The following is a 17,189-nucleotide window of genomic DNA, read 5'->3' as shown; positions in this document are numbered from 1 at the left end:
TTATAAGCATAAATGACTGGTGGGACCGTCACACGTTTTTCTGGGCATGCTTTGAATGTCATTCTTGCCTTTTCGTTCTGCTCTTATCATTCTCCTGGGCATTTCATGGAAGGCACTCTCTTTCTCTTCGCTGCTTTGCTTCCAATGCTGCCTAAATATGTTCATTTCCACTATTTGTACTACTGCTTTCCATTTCTTCTCTTCTGCACAGATTTGGCCTTGGTTTCAATCCCCAGTTCCTTACCCTCTACAAGAAACTTTCTACTGCTTTTCATGTTGGTATCTAAACCAAATGCACCATTGAAACTGGTGCAAGATAGTCATTGAACTCGGGGTTGTAATCTTTAGAACCGAGAGCACCCACATCATAGGGCGTTGGTGGTATAGTGGTGAGCATAGCTGCTTCCCAAGCAGTTGACCCGGGTTCGATTCCCGGCCAATGCAGTGCAAATTTTTATATGTTCTACAAGCAGGATTTGTTTTAATGTAACATGTCACAAAACGGAAATATCATGAACAGATTAATCAGACGTTAAATTAAAAAAAAAATGAAATACTTAGGCAGGCATCTCGATCGCCCCATCTGCGACATTCATTGTCCTATTAGATGCTATTTTCCAAAAAGCAGAGTCACCACTCACATGTGCTGGTAATAAATATGTTGCGGGCTGTAGACAATGAAAGGGCTGAACCCCGACCAGACATTCTAACTCTAGCATCTCTATATTAAAAAGCATTTCTAGGCAATATCTAGCATGTGAATAAAAGTAGGCAAGATCCACCGATGAATCTGGCAAAAGTCCCCAACGATTTTGTGCACACTTGTTCTCTCACCTGAATGCAGCGCCACCTTGTAGCCATCGGATGTAACTGCAGCTCACAAAATGTTATATCAGAGAGCAAGTTGAGAGGACTCCAAGAGGCAGATGTCCATGGAAAGAGCCTCTCACGACAGCAGGAAGGTTGGATATTTCAAGATGGCAACATTTCCTGTCCAATGTCCTCACGTCCCGAACGCTCCCAAACGCTCAAAAGCCTCACACCGGGCAAGCCCTCACCGGGTAGATCTCTGGCTCCCAGTTAAAATCAAATCCTGAGCATGCTAGCGCTAGGATCAAAGAGAGAGGAGAGGGTTAGAGAGCTGCTATCTTGGTAAAGGCCTGAAACTGCTAGTTCCCAAGAGGGTCTGCACTTTCAGTTATGACTGACTGTGAGACGAGAAGATGAAGATTTTCTGCACCCAGCATACATTGCAGCATGCTTAGGCAAATGAGGAGCGAGACCCACCAATCCCTCGCCACTTCGCTGAAAGCTCCTCCTCTGCATAAAGAGAACACTTTTACAAGGGAGCAGAGTGGCGCAGCGGAAGCGTGCTGGGCCCATAACCCAGAGGTCGATGGATCGAAACCATCCTCTGCTATATTATTTCTTGTTTTTTCTTCTGAGAACCAATCTGTCATTTCCACGCTACCAGCAAGGAAAAGCGCAGGCTTGTGCTAGCTATGTGAGAAAAGACTTCTCAACTATCTGTCTCTGCTGAAATACAAGAGAGTGATCGCCAAAGGATCAACCCCATACTTTGAAAGTAAAGATACCCAATTATAAGCATAAATGACTGGTGGGACCGTCACACGTTTTTCTGGGCATGCTTTGAATGTCATTCTTGCCTTTTCGTTCTGCTCTTATCATTCTCCTGGGCATTTCATGGAAGGCACTCTCTTTCTCTTCGCTGCTTTGCTTCCAATGCTGCCTAAATATGTTCATTTCCACTATTTGTACTACTGCTTTCCATTTCTTCTCTTCTGCACAGATTTGGCCTTGGTTTCAATCCCCAGTTCCTTACCCTCTACAAGAAACTTTCTACTGCTTTTCATGTTGGTATCTAAACCAAATGCACCATTGAAACTGGTGCAAGATAGTCATTGAACTCGGGATTGTATTCTTTAGAACCGAGAGCAACCACATCATAGGGCGTTGGTGGTATAGTGGTGAGCATAGCTGCTTCCCAAGCAGTTGACCCGGGTTCGATTCCCGGCCAATGCAGTGCAAATTTGTATATGTTCTCCAAGCAGGATTTGTTTTAATGCAACATGTCACAAAACGGAAATATCATGAACAGATTAATCAGACGTTAAATTTAAAAAAAAATGAAATACTTAGGCAGGCATCTCGATCGCCCCATCTGCTACATTCATTGTCCTATTAGATGCTATTTTCCAAAAAGCAGAGTCACCACTCACATGTGCTGGTAATAAATATGTTGCGGGCGGTAGACAATGAAAGGGCTGAACCCCGACTAGACATTCTAACTGTAGCATCTCTATATTAAAAAGCATTTCTAGGCAATATCTAGCATGTGAATAAAAGTAGGCAAGATCCACCGATGAATCTGGCAAAAGTCCCCAACGATTTTGTGCACACTTGTTCTCTCACCTGAATGCAGCGCCACCTTGTAGCCATCGGATGTAACTGCAGCTCACAAAATGTTATATCAGAGAGCAAGTTGAGAGGACTCCAAGAGGCAGATGTCCATGGAAAGAGCCTCTCATGACAGCAGGAAGGTTGGATATTTCAAGATGGCAACATTTCCTCTCCAACGTCCTCACGTCCCGAACGCTCCCAAACGCTCAAAAGCCTCGCCCTCACCGGGTAGATCTCTGGCTCCCAGTTAAAATCAAATCCTGAGCATGCTAGCGCTAGGATCAAAGAGAGAGGAGAGGGTTAGAGAGCTGCTATGTTGGTAAAGGCCTGAAACTGCTAGTTCCCAAGAGGGTCTGCACTTTCAGTTATGACTGACTGTGAGACGAGAAGATGAAGATTTTCTGCACCCAGCATACATTGCAGCATGCTTAGGCAAATGAGGAGCGAGACCCACCAATCCCTCGCCACTTCGCTGAAAGCTCCTCCTCTGCATAAAGAGAACACTTTTACAAGGGAGCAGAGTGGCGCAGCGGAAGCGTGCTGGGCCCATAACCCAGAGGTCGATGGATCGAAACCATCCTCTGCTATAATATTTCTTGTTTTTTCTTCTGAGAACCAATCTGTCATTTCCACGCTACCAGCAAGGAAAAGCGCAGGCTTGTGCTAGCTATGTGAGAAAAGACTTCTCAACTATCTGTCTCTGCTGAAACACAACAGAGTGATCGCCAAAGGATCAACCCCATACTTTGAAAGTAAAGATACCCAATTATAAGCATAAATGACTGGTGGGACCGTCACACGTTTTTCTGGGCATGCTTTGAATGTCATTCTTGCCTTTTCGTTCTGCTCTTATCATTCTCCTGGGCATTTCATGGAAGGCACTCTCTTTCTCTTCGCTGCTTTGCTTCCAATGCTGCCTAAATATGTTCATTTCCACTATTTGTACTACTGCTTTCCATTTCTTCTCGTCTGCACAGATTTGGCCTTGGTTTCAATCCCCAGTTCCTTACCCTCTACAAGAAACTTTCTACTTCTTTTCATGTTGGTATCTAAACCAAATGCACCATTGAAACTGGTGCAAGATAGTCATTGAACTCGGGGTTGTAATCTTTAGAACCGAGAGCACCCACATCATAGGGCGTTGGTGGTATAGTGGTGAGCATAGCTGCATCCCAAGCAGTTGACCCGGGTTCGATTCCCGGCCAATGCAGTGCAAATTTTTATATGTTCTCCAAGCAGGATTTGTTTTAATGCAACATGTCACAAAACGGAAATATCATGAACAGATTAATCAGACCTTAAATTAAAAAAAAAAATGAAATACTTAGGCAGGCATCTCGATCGCCCCATCTGCTACATTCATTGTCCTATTAGATGCTATTTTCCAAAAAGCAGAGTCACCACTCACATGTGCTGGTAATAAATATGTTGCGGGCGGTAGACAATGAAAGGGCTGAACCCCGACCAGACATTCTAACTCTAGCATCTCTATATTAAAAAGCATTTCTAGGCAATATCTAGCATGTGAATAAAAGTAGGCAAGATCCACCGATGAATCTGGCAAAAGTCCCCAACGATTTTGTGCACACTTGTTCTCTCACCTGAATGCAGCGCCACCTTGTAGCCATCGGATGTAACTGCAGCTCACAAAATGTTATATCAGAGAGCAAGTTGAGAGGACTCCAAGAGGCAGATGTCCATGGAAAGAGCCTCTCACGACAGCAGGAAGGTTGGATATTTCAAGATGGCAACATTTCCTGTCCAATGTCCTCACGTCCCGAACGCTCCCAAACGCTCAAAAGCCTCGCCCTCACCGGGTAGATCTCTGGCTCCCAGTTAAAATCAAATCCTGAGCATGCTAGCGCTAGGATCAAAGAGAGAGGAGAGGGTTAGAGAGCTGCTATCTTGGTAAAGGCCTGAAACTGCTAGTTCCCAAGAGGGTCTGCACTTTCAGTTATGACTAACTGTGAGACGAGAAGATGAAGATTTTCTGCACCCAGCATACATTGCAGCATGCTTAGGCAAATGAGGAGCGAGACCCACCAATCCCTCGCCACTTCGCTGAAAGCTCCTCCTCTGCATAAAGAGAACACTTTTACAAGGGAGCAGAGTGGCGCAGCGGAAGCGTGCTGGGCCCATAACCCAGAGGTCGATGGATCGAAACCATCCTCTGCTATAATATTTCTTGTTTTTTCTTCTGAGGACCAATCTGTCATTTCCACGCTACCAGCAAGGAAAAGCGCAGGCTTGTGCTAGCTATGTGAGAAAAGACTTCTCAACTATCTGTCTCTGCTGAAATACAAGAGAGTGATCGCCAAAGGATCAACCCCATACTTTGAAAGTAAAGATACCCAATTATAAGCATAAATGACTGGTGGGACCGTCACACGTTTTTCTGGGCATGCTTTGAATGTCATTCTTGCCTTTTCGTTCTGCTCTTATCATTCTCCTGGGCATTTCATGGAAGGCACTCTCTTTCTCTTCGCTGCTTTGCTTCCAATGCTGCCTAAATATGTTCATTTCCACTATTTGTACTACTGCTTTCCATTTCTTCTCTTCTGCACAGATTTGGCCTTGGTTTCAATCCCCAGTTCCTTACCCTCTACAAGAAACTTTCTACTGCTTTTCATGTTGGTATCTAAACCAAATGCACCATTGAAACTGGTGCAAGATAGTCATTGAACTCAGGGTTGTAATCTTTAGAACCGAGAGCACCCACATCATAGGGCGTTGGTTGTATAGTGGTGAGCATAGCTGCTTCCCAAGCAGTTGACCTGGGTTCGATTCCCAGCCAATGCAGTGCAAATTTTTATATGTTCTCCAAGCAGGATTTGTTTTAATGCAACATGTCACAAAACGGAAATATCATGAACAGATTAATCAGACGTTAAATTAAAAAAAAAATGAAATACTTAGGCAGGCATCTCGATCGCCCCATCTGCGACATTCATTGTCCTATTAGATGCTATTTTCCAAAAAGCAGAGTCACCACTCACATGTGCTGGTAATAAATATGTTGCGGGCGGTAGACAATGAAAGGGCTGAACCCCGACCAGACATTCTAACTCTAGCATCTCTATATTAAAAAGCATTTCTAGGCAATATCTAGCATGTGAATAAAAGTAGGCAAGATCCACCGATGAATCTGGCAAAAGTCCCCAACGATTTTGTGCACACTTGTTCTCTCACCTGAATGCAGCGCCACCTTGTAGCCATCGGATGTAACTGCAGCTCACAAAATGTTATATCAGAGAGCAAGTTGAGAGGACTCCAAGAGGCAGATGTCCATGGAAAGAGCCTCTCACGACAGCAGGAAGGTTGGATATTTCAAGATGGCAACATTTCCTGTCCAATGTCCTCACGTCCCGAACGCTCCCAAACGCTCAAAAGCCTCACACCGGGCAAGCCCTCACCGGGTAGATCTCTGGCTCCCAGTTAAAATCAAATCCTGAGCATGCTAGCGCTAGGATCAAAGAGAGAGGAGAGGGTTAGAGAGCTGCTATCTTGGTAAAGGCCTGAAACTGCTAGTTCCCAAGAGGGTCTGCACTTTCAGTTATGACTGACTGTGAGACGAGAAGATGAAGATTTTCTGCACCCAGCATACATTGCAGCATGCTTAGGCAAATGAGGAGCGAGACCCACCAATCCCTCGCCACTTCGCTGAAAGCTCCTCCTCTGCATAAAGAGAACACTTTTACAAGGGAGCAGAGTGGCGCAGCGGAAGCGTGCTGGGCCCATAACCCAGAGGTCGATGGATCGAAACCATCCTCTGCTATATTATTTCTTGTTTTTTCTTCTGAGAACCAATCTGTCATTTCCACGCTACCAGCAAGGAAAAGCGCAGGCTTGTGCTAGCTATGTGAGAAAAGACTTCTCAACTATCTGTCTCTGCTGAAATACAAGAGAGTGATCGCCAAAGGATCAACCCCATACTTTGAAAGTAAAGATACCCAATTATAAGCATAAATGACTGGTGGGACCGTCACACGTTTTTCTGGGCATGCTTTGAATGTCATTCTTGCCTTTTCGTTCTGCTCTTATCATTCTCCTGGGCATTTCATGGAAGGCACTCTCTTTCTCTTCGCTGCTTTGCTTCCAATGCTGCCTAAATATGTTCATTTCCACTATTTGTACTACTGCTTTCCATTTCTTCTCTTCTGCACAGATTTGGCCTTGGTTTCAATCCCCAGTTCCTTACCCTCTACAAGAAACTTTCTACTGCTTTTCATGTTGGTATCTAAACCAAATGCACCATTGAAACTGGTGCAAGATAGTCATTGAACTCGGGGTTGTAATCTTTAGAACCGAGAGCAACCACATCATAGGGCGTTGGTGGTATAGTGGTGAGCATAGCTGCTTCCCAAGCAGTTGACCCGGGTTCGATTCCCGGCCAATGCAGTGCAAATTTGTGTATGTTCTCCAAGCAGGATTTGTTTTAATGCAACATGTCACAAAACGGAAATATCATGAACAGATTAATCAGACGTTAAATTAAAAAAAAAATGAAATACTTAGGCAGGCATCTCGATCGCCCCATCTGCTACATTCATTGTCCTATTAGATGCTATTTTCCAAAAAGCAGAGTCACCACTCACATGTGCTGGTAATAAATATGTTGCGGGCGGTAGACAATGAAAGGGCTGAACCCCGACTAGACATTCTAACTGTAGCATCTCTATATTAAAAAGCATTTCTAGGCAATATCTAGCATGTGAATAAAAGTAGGCAAGATCCACCGATGAATCTGGCAAAAGTCCCCAACGATTTTGTGCACACTTGTTCTCTCACCTGAATGCAGCGCCACCTTGTAGCCATCGGATGTAACTGCAGCTCACAAAATGTTATATCAGAGAGCAAGTTGAGAGGACTCCAAGAGGCAGATGTCCATGGAAAGAGCCTCTCACGACAGCAGGAAGGTTGGATATTTCAAGATGGCAACATTTCCTCTCCAACGTCCTCACGTCCCGAACGCTCCCAAACGCTCAAAAGCCTCGCCCTCACCGGGTAGATCTCTGGCTCCCAGTTAAAATCAAATCCTGAGCATGCTAGCGCTAGGATCAAAGAGAGAGGAGAGGGTTAGAGAGCTTCTATGTTGGTAAAGGCCTGAAACTGCTAGTTCCCAAGAGGGTCTGCACTTTCAGTTATGACTGACTGTGAGACGAGAAGATGAAGATTTTCTGCACCCAGCATACATTGCAGCATGCTTAGGCAAATGAGGAGCGAGACCCACCAATCCCTCGCCACTTCGCTGAAAGCTCCTCCTCTGCATAAAGAGAACACTTTTACAAGGGAGCAGAGTGGCGCAGCGGAAGCGTGCTGGGCCCATAACCCAGAGGTCGATGGATCGAAACCATCCTCTGCTATAATATTTCTTGTTTTTTCTTCTGAGAACCAATCTGTCATTTCCACGCTACCAGCAAGGAAAAGCGCAGGCTTGTGCTAGCTATGTGAGAAAAGACTTCTCAAGTATCTGTCTCTGCTGAAACACAACAGAGTGATCGCCAAAGGATCAACCCCATACTTTGAAAGTAAAGATACCCAATTATAAGCATAAATGACTGGTGGGACCGTCACACGTTTTTCTGGGCATGCTTTGAATGTCATTCTTGCCTTTTCGTTCTGCTCTTATCATTCTCCTGGGCATTTCATGGAAGGCACTCTCTTTCTCTTCGCTGCTTTGCTTCCAATGCTGCCTAAATATGTTCATTTCCACTATTTGTACTACTGCTTTCCATTTCTTCTTGTCTGCACAGATTTGGCCTTGGTTTCAATCCCCAGTTCCTTACCCTCTACAAGAAACTTTCTACTGCTTTTCATGTTGGTATCTAAACCAAATGCACCATTGAAACTGGTGCAAGATAGTCATTGAACTCGGGGTTGTAATCTTTAGAACCGAGAGCAACCACATCATAGGGCGTTGGTGGTATAGTGGTGAGCATAGCTGCTTCCCAAGCAGTTGACCCGGGTTCGATTCCCGGCCAATGCAGTGCAAATTTGTGTATGTTCTCCAAGCAGGATTTGTTTTAATGCAACATGTCACAAAACGGAAATATCATGAACAGATTAATCAGACGTTAAATTAAAAAAAAAATGAAATACTTAGGCAGGCATCTCGATCGCCCCATCTGCTACATTCATTGTCCTATTAGATGCTATTTTCCAAAAAGCAGAGTCACCACTCACATGTGCTGGTAATAAATATGTTGCGGGCGGTAGACAATGAAAGGGCTGAACCCCGACTAGACATTCTAACTGTAGCATCTCTATATTAAAAAGCATTTCTAGGCAATATCTAGCATGTGAATAAAAGTAGGCAAGATCCACCGATGAATCTGGCAAAAGTCCCCAACGATTTTGTGCACACTTGTTCTCTCACCTGAATGCAGCGCCACCTTGTAGCCATCGGATGTAACTGCAGCTCACAAAATGTTATATCAGAGAGCAAGTTGAGAGGACTCCAAGAGGCAGATGTCCATGGAAAGAGCCTCTCACGACAGCAGGAAGGTTGGATATTTCAAGATGGCAACATTTCCTCTCCAACGTCCTCACGTCCCGAACGCTCCCAAACGCTCAAAAGCCTCGCCCTCACCGGGTAGATCTCTGGCTCCCAGTTAAAATCAAATCCTGAGCATGCTAGCGCTAGGATCAAAGAGAGAGGAGAGGGTTAGAGAGCTTCTATGTTGGTAAAGGCCTGAAACTGCTAGTTCCCAAGAGGGTCTGCACTTTCAGTTATGACTGACTGTGAGACGAGAAGATGAAGATTTTCTGCACCCAGCATACATTGCAGCATGCTTAGGCAAATGAGGAGCGAGACCCACCAATCCCTCGCCACTTCGCTGAAAGCTCCTCCTCTGCATAAAGAGAACACTTTTACAAGGGAGCAGAGTGGCGCAGCGGAAGCGTGCTGGGCCCATAACCCAGAGGTCGATGGATCGAAACCATCCTCTGCTATAATATTTCTTGTTTTTTCTTCTGAGAACCAATCTGTCATTTCCACGCTACCAGCAAGGAAAAGCGCAGGCTTGTGCTAGCTATGTGAGAAAAGACTTCTCAAGTATCTGTCTCTGCTGAAACACAACAGAGTGATCGCCAAAGGATCAACCCCATACTTTGAAAGTAAAGATACCCAATTATAAGCATAAATGACTGGTGGGACCGTCACACGTTTTTCTGGGCATGCTTTGAATGTCATTCTTGCCTTTTCGTTCTGCTCTTATCATTCTCCTGGGCATTTCATGGAAGGCACTCTCTTTCTCTTCGCTGCTTTGCTTCCAATGCTGCCTAAATATGTTCATTTCCACTATTTGTACTACTGCTTTCCATTTCTTCTTGTCTGCACAGATTTGGCCTTGGTTTCAATCCCCAGTTCCTTACCCTCTACAAGAAACTTTCTACTGCTTTTCATGTTGGTATCTAAACCAAATGCACCATTGAAACTGGTGCAAGATAGTCATTGAACTCGGGGTTGTAATCTTTAGAACCGAGAGCACCCACATCATAGGGCGTTGGTGGTATAGTGGTGAGCATAGCTGCTTCCCAAGCAGTTGACCCGGGTTCGATTCCCGGCCAATGCAGTGCAAATTTTTATATGTTCTCCAAGCAGGATTTGTTTTAATGCAACATGTCACAAAACGGAAATATCATGAACAGATTAATCAGACGTTAAATTAAAAAAAAAATGAAATACTTAGGCAGGCATCTCGATCGCCCCATCTGCTACATTCATTGTCCTATTAGATGCTATTTTCCAAAAAGCAGAGTCACCACTCACATGTGCTGGTAATAAATATGTTGCGGGCGGTAGACAATGAAAGGGCTGAACCCCGACCAGACATTCTAACTCTAGCATCTCTATATTAAAAAGCATTTCTAGGCAATATCTAGCATGTGAATAAAAGTAGGCAAGATCCACCGATGAATCTGGCAAAAGTCCCCAACGATTTTGTGCACACTTGTTCTCTCACCTGAATGCAGCGCCACCTTGTAGCCATCGGATGTAACTGCAGCTCACAAAATGTTATATCAGAGAGCAAGTTGAGAGGACTCCAAGAGGCAGATGTCCATGGAAAGAGCCTCTCACGACAGCAGGAAGGTTGGATATTTCAAGATGGCAACATTTCCTGTCCAATGTCCTCACGTCCCAAACGCTCAAAAGCCTCACACCGGGCAAGCCCTCACCGGGTAGATCTCTGGCTCCCAGTTAAAATCAAATCCTGAGCATGCTAGCGCTAGGATCAAAGAGAGAGGAGAGGGTTAGAGAGCTGCTATCTTGGTAAAGGCCTGAAACTGCTAGTTCCCAAGAGGGTCTGCACTTTCAGTTATGACTAACTGTGAGACGAGAAGATGAAGATTTTCTGCACCCAGCATACATTGCAGCATGCTTAGGCAAATGAGGAGCGAGACCCACCAATCCCTCGCCACTTCGCTGAAAGCTCCTCCTCTGCATAAAGAGAACACTTTTACAAGGGAGCAGAGTGGCGCAGCGGAAGCGTGCTGGGCCCATAACCCAGAGGTCGATGGATCGAAACCATCCTCTGCTATAATATTTCTTGTTTTTTCTTCTGAGGACCAATCTGTCATTTCCACGCTACCAGCAAGGAAAAGCGCAGGCTTGTGCTAGCTATGTGAGAAAAGACTTCTCAACTATCTGTCTCTGCTGAAATACAAGAGAGTGATCGCCAAAGGATCAACCCCATACTTTGAAAGTAAAGATACCCAATTATAAGCATAAATGACTGGTGGGACCGTCACACGTTTTTCTGGGCATGCTTTGAATGTCATTCTTGCCTTTTCGTTCTGCTCTTATCATTCTCCTGGGCATTTCATGGAAGGCACTCTCTTTCTCTTCGCTGCTTTGCTTCCAAAGCTGCCTAAATATGTTCATTTCCACTATTTGTACTACTGCTTTCCATTTCTTCTCTTCTGCACAGATTTGGCCTTGGTTTCAATCCCCAGTTCCTTACCCTCTACAAGAAACTTTCTACTGCTTTTCATGTTGGTATCTAAACCAAATGCACCATTGAAACTGGTGCAAGATAGTCATTGAACTCGGGGTTGTAATCTTTAGAACCGAGAGCACCCACATCATAGGGCGTTGGTGGTATAGTGGTGAGCATAGCTGCTTCCCAAGCAGTTGACCCGGGTTCGATTCCCAGCCAATGCAGTGCAAATTTTTATATGTTCTCCAAGCAGGATTTGTTTTAATGCAACATGTCACAAAACGGAAATATCATGAACAGATTAATCAGACGTTAAATTAAAAAAAAAATGAAATACTTAGGCAGGCATCTCGATCGCCCCATCTGCTACATTCATTGTCCTATTAGATGCTATTTTCCAAAAAGCAGAGTCACCACTCACATGTGCTGGTAATAAATATGTTGCGGGCGGTAGACAATGAAAGGGCTGAACCCCGAACAGACATTCTAACTCTAGCATCTCTATATTAAAATGCATTTCTAGGCAATATCTAGCATGTGAATAAAAGTAGGCAAGATCCACCGATGAATCTGGCAAAAGTCCCCAACGATTTTGTGCACACTTGTTCTCTCACCTGAATGCAGCGCCACCTTGTAGCCATCGGATGTAACTGCAGCTCACAAAATGTTATATCAGAGAGCAAGTTGAGAGGACTCCAAGAGGCAGATGTCCATGGAAAGAGCCTCTCATGACAGCAGGAAGGTTGGATATTTCAAGATGGCAACATTTCCTCTCCAACGTCCTCACGTCCCGAACGCTCCCAAACGCTCAAAAGCCTCGCCCTCACCGGGTAGATCTCTGGCTCCCAGTTAAAATCAAATCCTGAGCATGCTAGCGCTAGGATCAAAGAGAGAGGAGAGGGTTAGAGAGCTGCTATCTTGGTAAAGGCCAGAAACTGCTAGTTCCCAAGAGGGTCTGCACTTTCAGTTATGACTGACTGTGAGACGAGAAGATGAAGATTTTCTGCACCCAGCATACATTGCAGCATGCTTAGGCAAATGAGGAGCGAGACCCACCAATCCCTCGCCACTTCGCTGAAAGCTCCTCCTCTGCATAAAGAGAACACTTTTACAAGGGAGCAGAGTGGCGCAGCGGAAGCGTGCTGGGCCCATAACCCAGAGGTCGATGGATCGAAACCATCCTCTGCTATAATATTTCTTGTTTTTTCTTCTGAGAACCAATCTGTCATTTCCACGCTACCAGCAAGGAAAAGCGCAGGCTTGTGCTAGCTATGTGAGAAAAGACTTCTCAACTATCTGTCTCTGCTGAAACACAACAGAGTGATCGCCAAAGGATCAACCCCATACTTTGAAAGTAAATATACCCAATTATAAGCATAAATGACTGGTGGGACCGTCACACGTTTTTCTGGGCATGCTTTGAATGTCATTCTTGCCTTTTCGTTCTGCTCTTATCATTCTCCTGGGCATTTCATGGAAGGCACTCTCTTTCTCTTCGCTGCTTTGCTTCCCATGCTGCCTAAATATGTTCATTTCCACTATTTGTACAACTGCTTTCCATTTCTTCTCGTCTGCACAGATTTGGCCTTGGTTTCAATCCCCAGTTCCTTACCCTCTACAAGAAACTTTCTCCTCTTTTTCATGTTGGTATCTAAACCAAATGCACCATTGAAACTGGTGCAAGAAAGTCATTGAACTCGGGGTTGTAATCTTTAGAACCGAGAGCACCCACATCATAGGGCGTTGGTGGTATAGTGGTGAGCATAGCTGCTTCCCAAGCAGTTGACCCGGGTTCGATTCCCGGCCAATGCAGTGCAAATTTTTATATGTTCTCCAAGCAGGATTTGTTTTAATGCAACATGTCACAAAACGGAAATATCATGAACAGATTAATCAGACGTTAAATTAAAAAAAAAAATGAAATACTTAGTCAGGCATCTCGATCGCCCCATCTGCTACATTCATTGTCCTATTAGATGCTATTTTCCAAAAAGCAGAGTCACCACTCACATGTGCTGGTAATAAATATGTTGCGGGCGGTAGACAATGAAAGGGCTGAACCCCGACCAGACATTCTAACTCTAGCATCTCTATATTAAAAAGCATTTCTAGGCAATATCTAGCATGTGAATAAAAGTAGGCAAGATCCACCGATGAATCTGGCAAAAGTCCCCAACGATTTTGTGCACACTTGTTCTCTCACCTGAATGCAGCGCCACCTTGTAGCCATCGGATGTAACTGCAGCTCACAAAATGTTATATCAGAGAGCAAGTTGAGAGGACTCCAAGAGGCAGACGTCCATGGAAAGAGCCTCTCACGACAGCAGGAAGGTTGGATATTTCAAGATGGCAACATTTCCTGTCCAATGTCCTCACGTCCCGAACGCTCCCAAACGCTCAAAAGCCTCGCCCTCACCGGGTAGATCTCTGGCTCCCAGTTAAAATCAAATCCTGAGCATGCTAGCGCGAGGATCAAAGAGAGAGGAGAGGGTTAGAGAGCTGCTATCTTGGTAAAGGCCTGAAACTGCTAGTTCCCAAGAGGGTCTGCACTTTCAGTTATGACTAACTGTGAGACGAGAAGATGAAGATTTTCTGCACCCAGCATACATTGCAGCATGCTTAGGCAAATGAGGAGCGAGACCCACCAATCCCTCGCCACTTCGCTGAAAGCTCCTCCTCTGCATAAAGAGAACACTTTTACAAGGGAGCAGAGTGGCGCAGCGGAAGCGTGCTGGGCCCATAACCCAGAGGTCGATGGATCGAAACCATCCTCTGCTATAATATTTCTTGTTTTTTCTTCTGAGGACCAATCTGTCATTTCCACGCTACCAGCAAGGAAAAGCGCAGGCTTGTGCTAGCTATGTGAGAAAAGACTTCTCAACTATCTGTCTCTGCTGAAATACAAGAGAGTGATCGCCAAAGGATCAACCCCATACTTTGAAAGTAAAGATACCCAATTATAAGCATAAATGACTGGTGGGACCGTCACACGTTTTTCTGGGCATGCTTTGAATGTCATTCTTGCCTTTTCGTTCTGCTCTTATCATTCTACTGGGCATTTCATGGAAGGCACTCTCTTTCTCTTCGCTGCTTTGCTTCCAAAGCTGCCTAAATATGTTCATTTCCACTATTTGTACTACTGCTTTCCATTTCTTCTCTTCTGCACAGATTTGGCCTTGGTTTCAATCCCCAGTTCCTTACCCTCTACAAGAAACTTTCTACTGCTTTTCATGTTGGTATCTAAACCAAATGCACCATTGAAACTGGTGCAAGATAGTCATTGAACTCGGGGTTGTAATCTTTAGAACCGAGAGCACCCACATCATAGGGCGTTGGTGGTATAGTGGTGAGCATAGCTGCTTCCCAAGCAGTTGACCCGGGTTCGATTCCCGGCCAATGCAGTGCAAATTTTTATATGTTCTCCAAGCAGGATTTGTTTTAATGCAACATGTCACAAAACGGAAATATCATGAACAGATTAATCAGACGTTAAATTAAAAAAAAAATGAAATACTTAGGCAGGCATCTCGATCGCCCCATCTGCTTCATTCATTGTCCTATTAGATGCTATTTTCCAAAAAGCAGAGTCACCACTCACATGTGCTGGTAATAAATATGTTGCGGGCGGTAGACAATGAAAGGGCTGAACCCCGACCAGACATTCTAACTCTAGCATCTCTATATTAAAAAGCATTTCTAGGCCATATCTAGCATGTGAATAAAAGTAGGCAAGATCCACCGATGAATCTGGCAAAAGTCCCCAACGATTTTGTGCACACTTGTTCTCTCACCTGAATGCAGCGCCACCTTGTAGCCATCGGATGTAACTGCAGCTCACAAAATGTTATATCAGAGAGCAAGTTGAGAGGACTCCAAGAGGCAGATGTCCATGGAAAGAGCCTCTCACGACAGCAGGAAGGTTGGATATTTCAAGATGGCAACATTTCCTGTCCAATGTCCTCACGTCCCGAACGCTCCCAAACGCTCAAAAGCCTCACACCGGGCAAGCCCTCACCGGGTAGATCTCTGGCTCCCAGTTAAAATCAAATCCTGAGCATGGTAGCGCTAGGATCAAAGAGAGAGGAGAGGGTTAGAGAGCTGCTATCTTGGTAAAGGCCTGAAACTGCTAGTTCCCAAGAGGGTCTGCACTTTCAGTTATGACTGACTGTGAGACGAGAAGATGAAGATTTTCTGCACCCAGCATACATTGCAGCATGCTTAGGCAAATGAGGAGCGAGACCCACCAATCCCTCGCCACTTCGCTGAAAGCTCCTCCTCTGCATAAAGAGAACACTTTTACAAGGGAGCAGAGTGGCGCAGCGGAAGCGTGCTGGGCCCATAACCCAGAGGTCGATGTTTCGAAACCATCCTCTGCTATAATATTTCTTGTTTTTTCTTCTGAGGACCAATCTGTCATTTCCACGCTACCAGCAAGGAAAAGCGCAGGCTTGTGCTAGCTATGTGAGAAAAGACTTCTCAACTATCTGTCTCTGCTGAAATACAAGAGAGTGATCGCCAAAGGATCAACCCCATACTTTGAAAGTAAAGATACCCAATTATAAGCATAAATGACTGGTGGGACCGTCACACGTTTTTCTGGGCATGCTTTGAATGTCATTCTTGCCTTTTCGTTCTGCTCTTATCATTCTCCTGGGCATTTCATGGAAGGCACTCTCTTTCTCTTCGCTGCTTTACTTCCAATGCTGCCTAAATATGTTCATTTCCACTATTTGTACTACTGCTTTCCATTTCTTCTCTTCTGCACAGATTTGGCCTTGGTTTCAATCCTCAGTTTCTTACCCTCTACAAGAAACTTTCTACTGCTTTTCATGTTGGTATCTAAACCAAATGCACCATTGAAACTGGTGCAAGATAGTCATTGAACTCGGGGTTGTAATCTTTAGAACCGAGAGCAACCACATCATAGGGCGTTGGTGGTATAGTGGTGAGCATAGCTGCTTCCCAAGCAGTTGACCAGGGTTCGATTCCCGGCCAATGCAGTGCAAATTTTTATATGTTCTCCAAGCAGGATTTGTTTTAATGCAACATGTCACAAAACGGAAATATCATGAACAGATTAATCAGACGTTAAATTAAAAAAAAAATGAAATACTTAGGCAGGCATCTCGATTGCCCCATCTGCTACATTCATTGTCCTATTACATGCTATTTTCCAAAAAGCAGAGTCACCACTCACATGTGCTGGTAATAAATATGTTGCGGGCGGTAGACAATGAAAGGGCTGAACCCCGACTAGACATTCTAACTGTAGCATCTCTATATTAAAAAGCATTTCTAGGCAATATCTAGCATGTGAATAAAAGTAGGCAAGATCCACCGATGAATCTGGCAAAAGTCCCCAACGATTTTGTGCACACTTGTTCTCTCACCTGAATGCAGCGCCACCTTGTAGCCATCGGATGTAATTGCAGCTCACAAAATGTTATATCAGAGAGCAAATTGAGAGGACTCCAAGAGGCAGATGTCCATGGAAAGAGCCTCTCATGACAGCAGGAAGGTTGGATATTTCAAGATGGCAACATTTCCTATCCAACGTCCTCACGTCCCGAACGCTCCCAAACGCTCAAAAGCCTCGCCCTCACCGGGTAGATCTCTGGCTCCCAGTTAAAATCAAATCCTGAGCATGCTAGCGCTAGGATCAAAGAGAGAGGAGAGGGTTAGAGAGCTGCTATCTTGGTAAAGGCCTGAAACTGCTAGTTCCCAAGAGGGTCTGCACTTTCAGTTATGACTGACTGTGAGACGAGAAGATGAAGATTTTCTGCACCCAGCATACATTGCAGCATGCTTAGGCAAATGAGGAGCGAGACC

The 17,189-nt window shown here is 44.8% G+C and overlaps 7 non-coding genes across 7 annotated transcripts; all 7 read left to right on the top strand.

Annotated features, from left to right (window-relative positions):
- Positions 1 to 372: 372 nt before the first annotated feature.
- Positions 373 to 444, top strand: TRNAG-CCC (transfer RNA glycine (anticodon CCC)). The gene has a single exon. It is a non-coding gene; the product is annotated as a tRNA-Gly (tRNA).
- A 1,527-nt stretch (positions 445 to 1,971) lies between these two features.
- TRNAG-CCC (transfer RNA glycine (anticodon CCC)) lies at positions 1,972 to 2,043 on the top strand. The gene has a single exon. It is a non-coding gene; the product is annotated as a tRNA-Gly (tRNA).
- A 4,704-nt stretch (positions 2,044 to 6,747) lies between these two features.
- On the top strand, positions 6,748 to 6,819 carry TRNAG-CCC (transfer RNA glycine (anticodon CCC)). Its single transcript has one exon. It is a non-coding gene; the product is annotated as a tRNA-Gly (tRNA).
- A 1,516-nt stretch (positions 6,820 to 8,335) lies between these two features.
- On the top strand, positions 8,336 to 8,407 carry TRNAG-CCC (transfer RNA glycine (anticodon CCC)). Its single transcript has one exon. It is a non-coding gene; the product is annotated as a tRNA-Gly (tRNA).
- A 1,516-nt stretch (positions 8,408 to 9,923) lies between these two features.
- Positions 9,924 to 9,995, top strand: TRNAG-CCC (transfer RNA glycine (anticodon CCC)). Its single transcript has one exon. It is a non-coding gene; the product is annotated as a tRNA-Gly (tRNA).
- Positions 9,996 to 13,100: 3,105 nt separating this feature from the next.
- On the top strand, positions 13,101 to 13,172 carry TRNAG-CCC (transfer RNA glycine (anticodon CCC)). Its single transcript has one exon. It is a non-coding gene; the product is annotated as a tRNA-Gly (tRNA).
- A 1,517-nt stretch (positions 13,173 to 14,689) lies between these two features.
- Positions 14,690 to 14,761, top strand: TRNAG-CCC (transfer RNA glycine (anticodon CCC)). Its single transcript has one exon. It is a non-coding gene; the product is annotated as a tRNA-Gly (tRNA).
- Positions 14,762 to 17,189: the final 2,428 nt, after the last annotated feature.

This window comes from Triturus cristatus, chromosome 11, assembly GCF_964204655.1.
Source record: "Triturus cristatus chromosome 11, aTriCri1.1, whole genome shotgun sequence".
NCBI lineage: Eukaryota > Metazoa > Chordata > Amphibia > Caudata > Salamandridae > Triturus > Triturus cristatus.
This window is presented reverse-complemented; position numbering and strand designations above follow the sequence as displayed.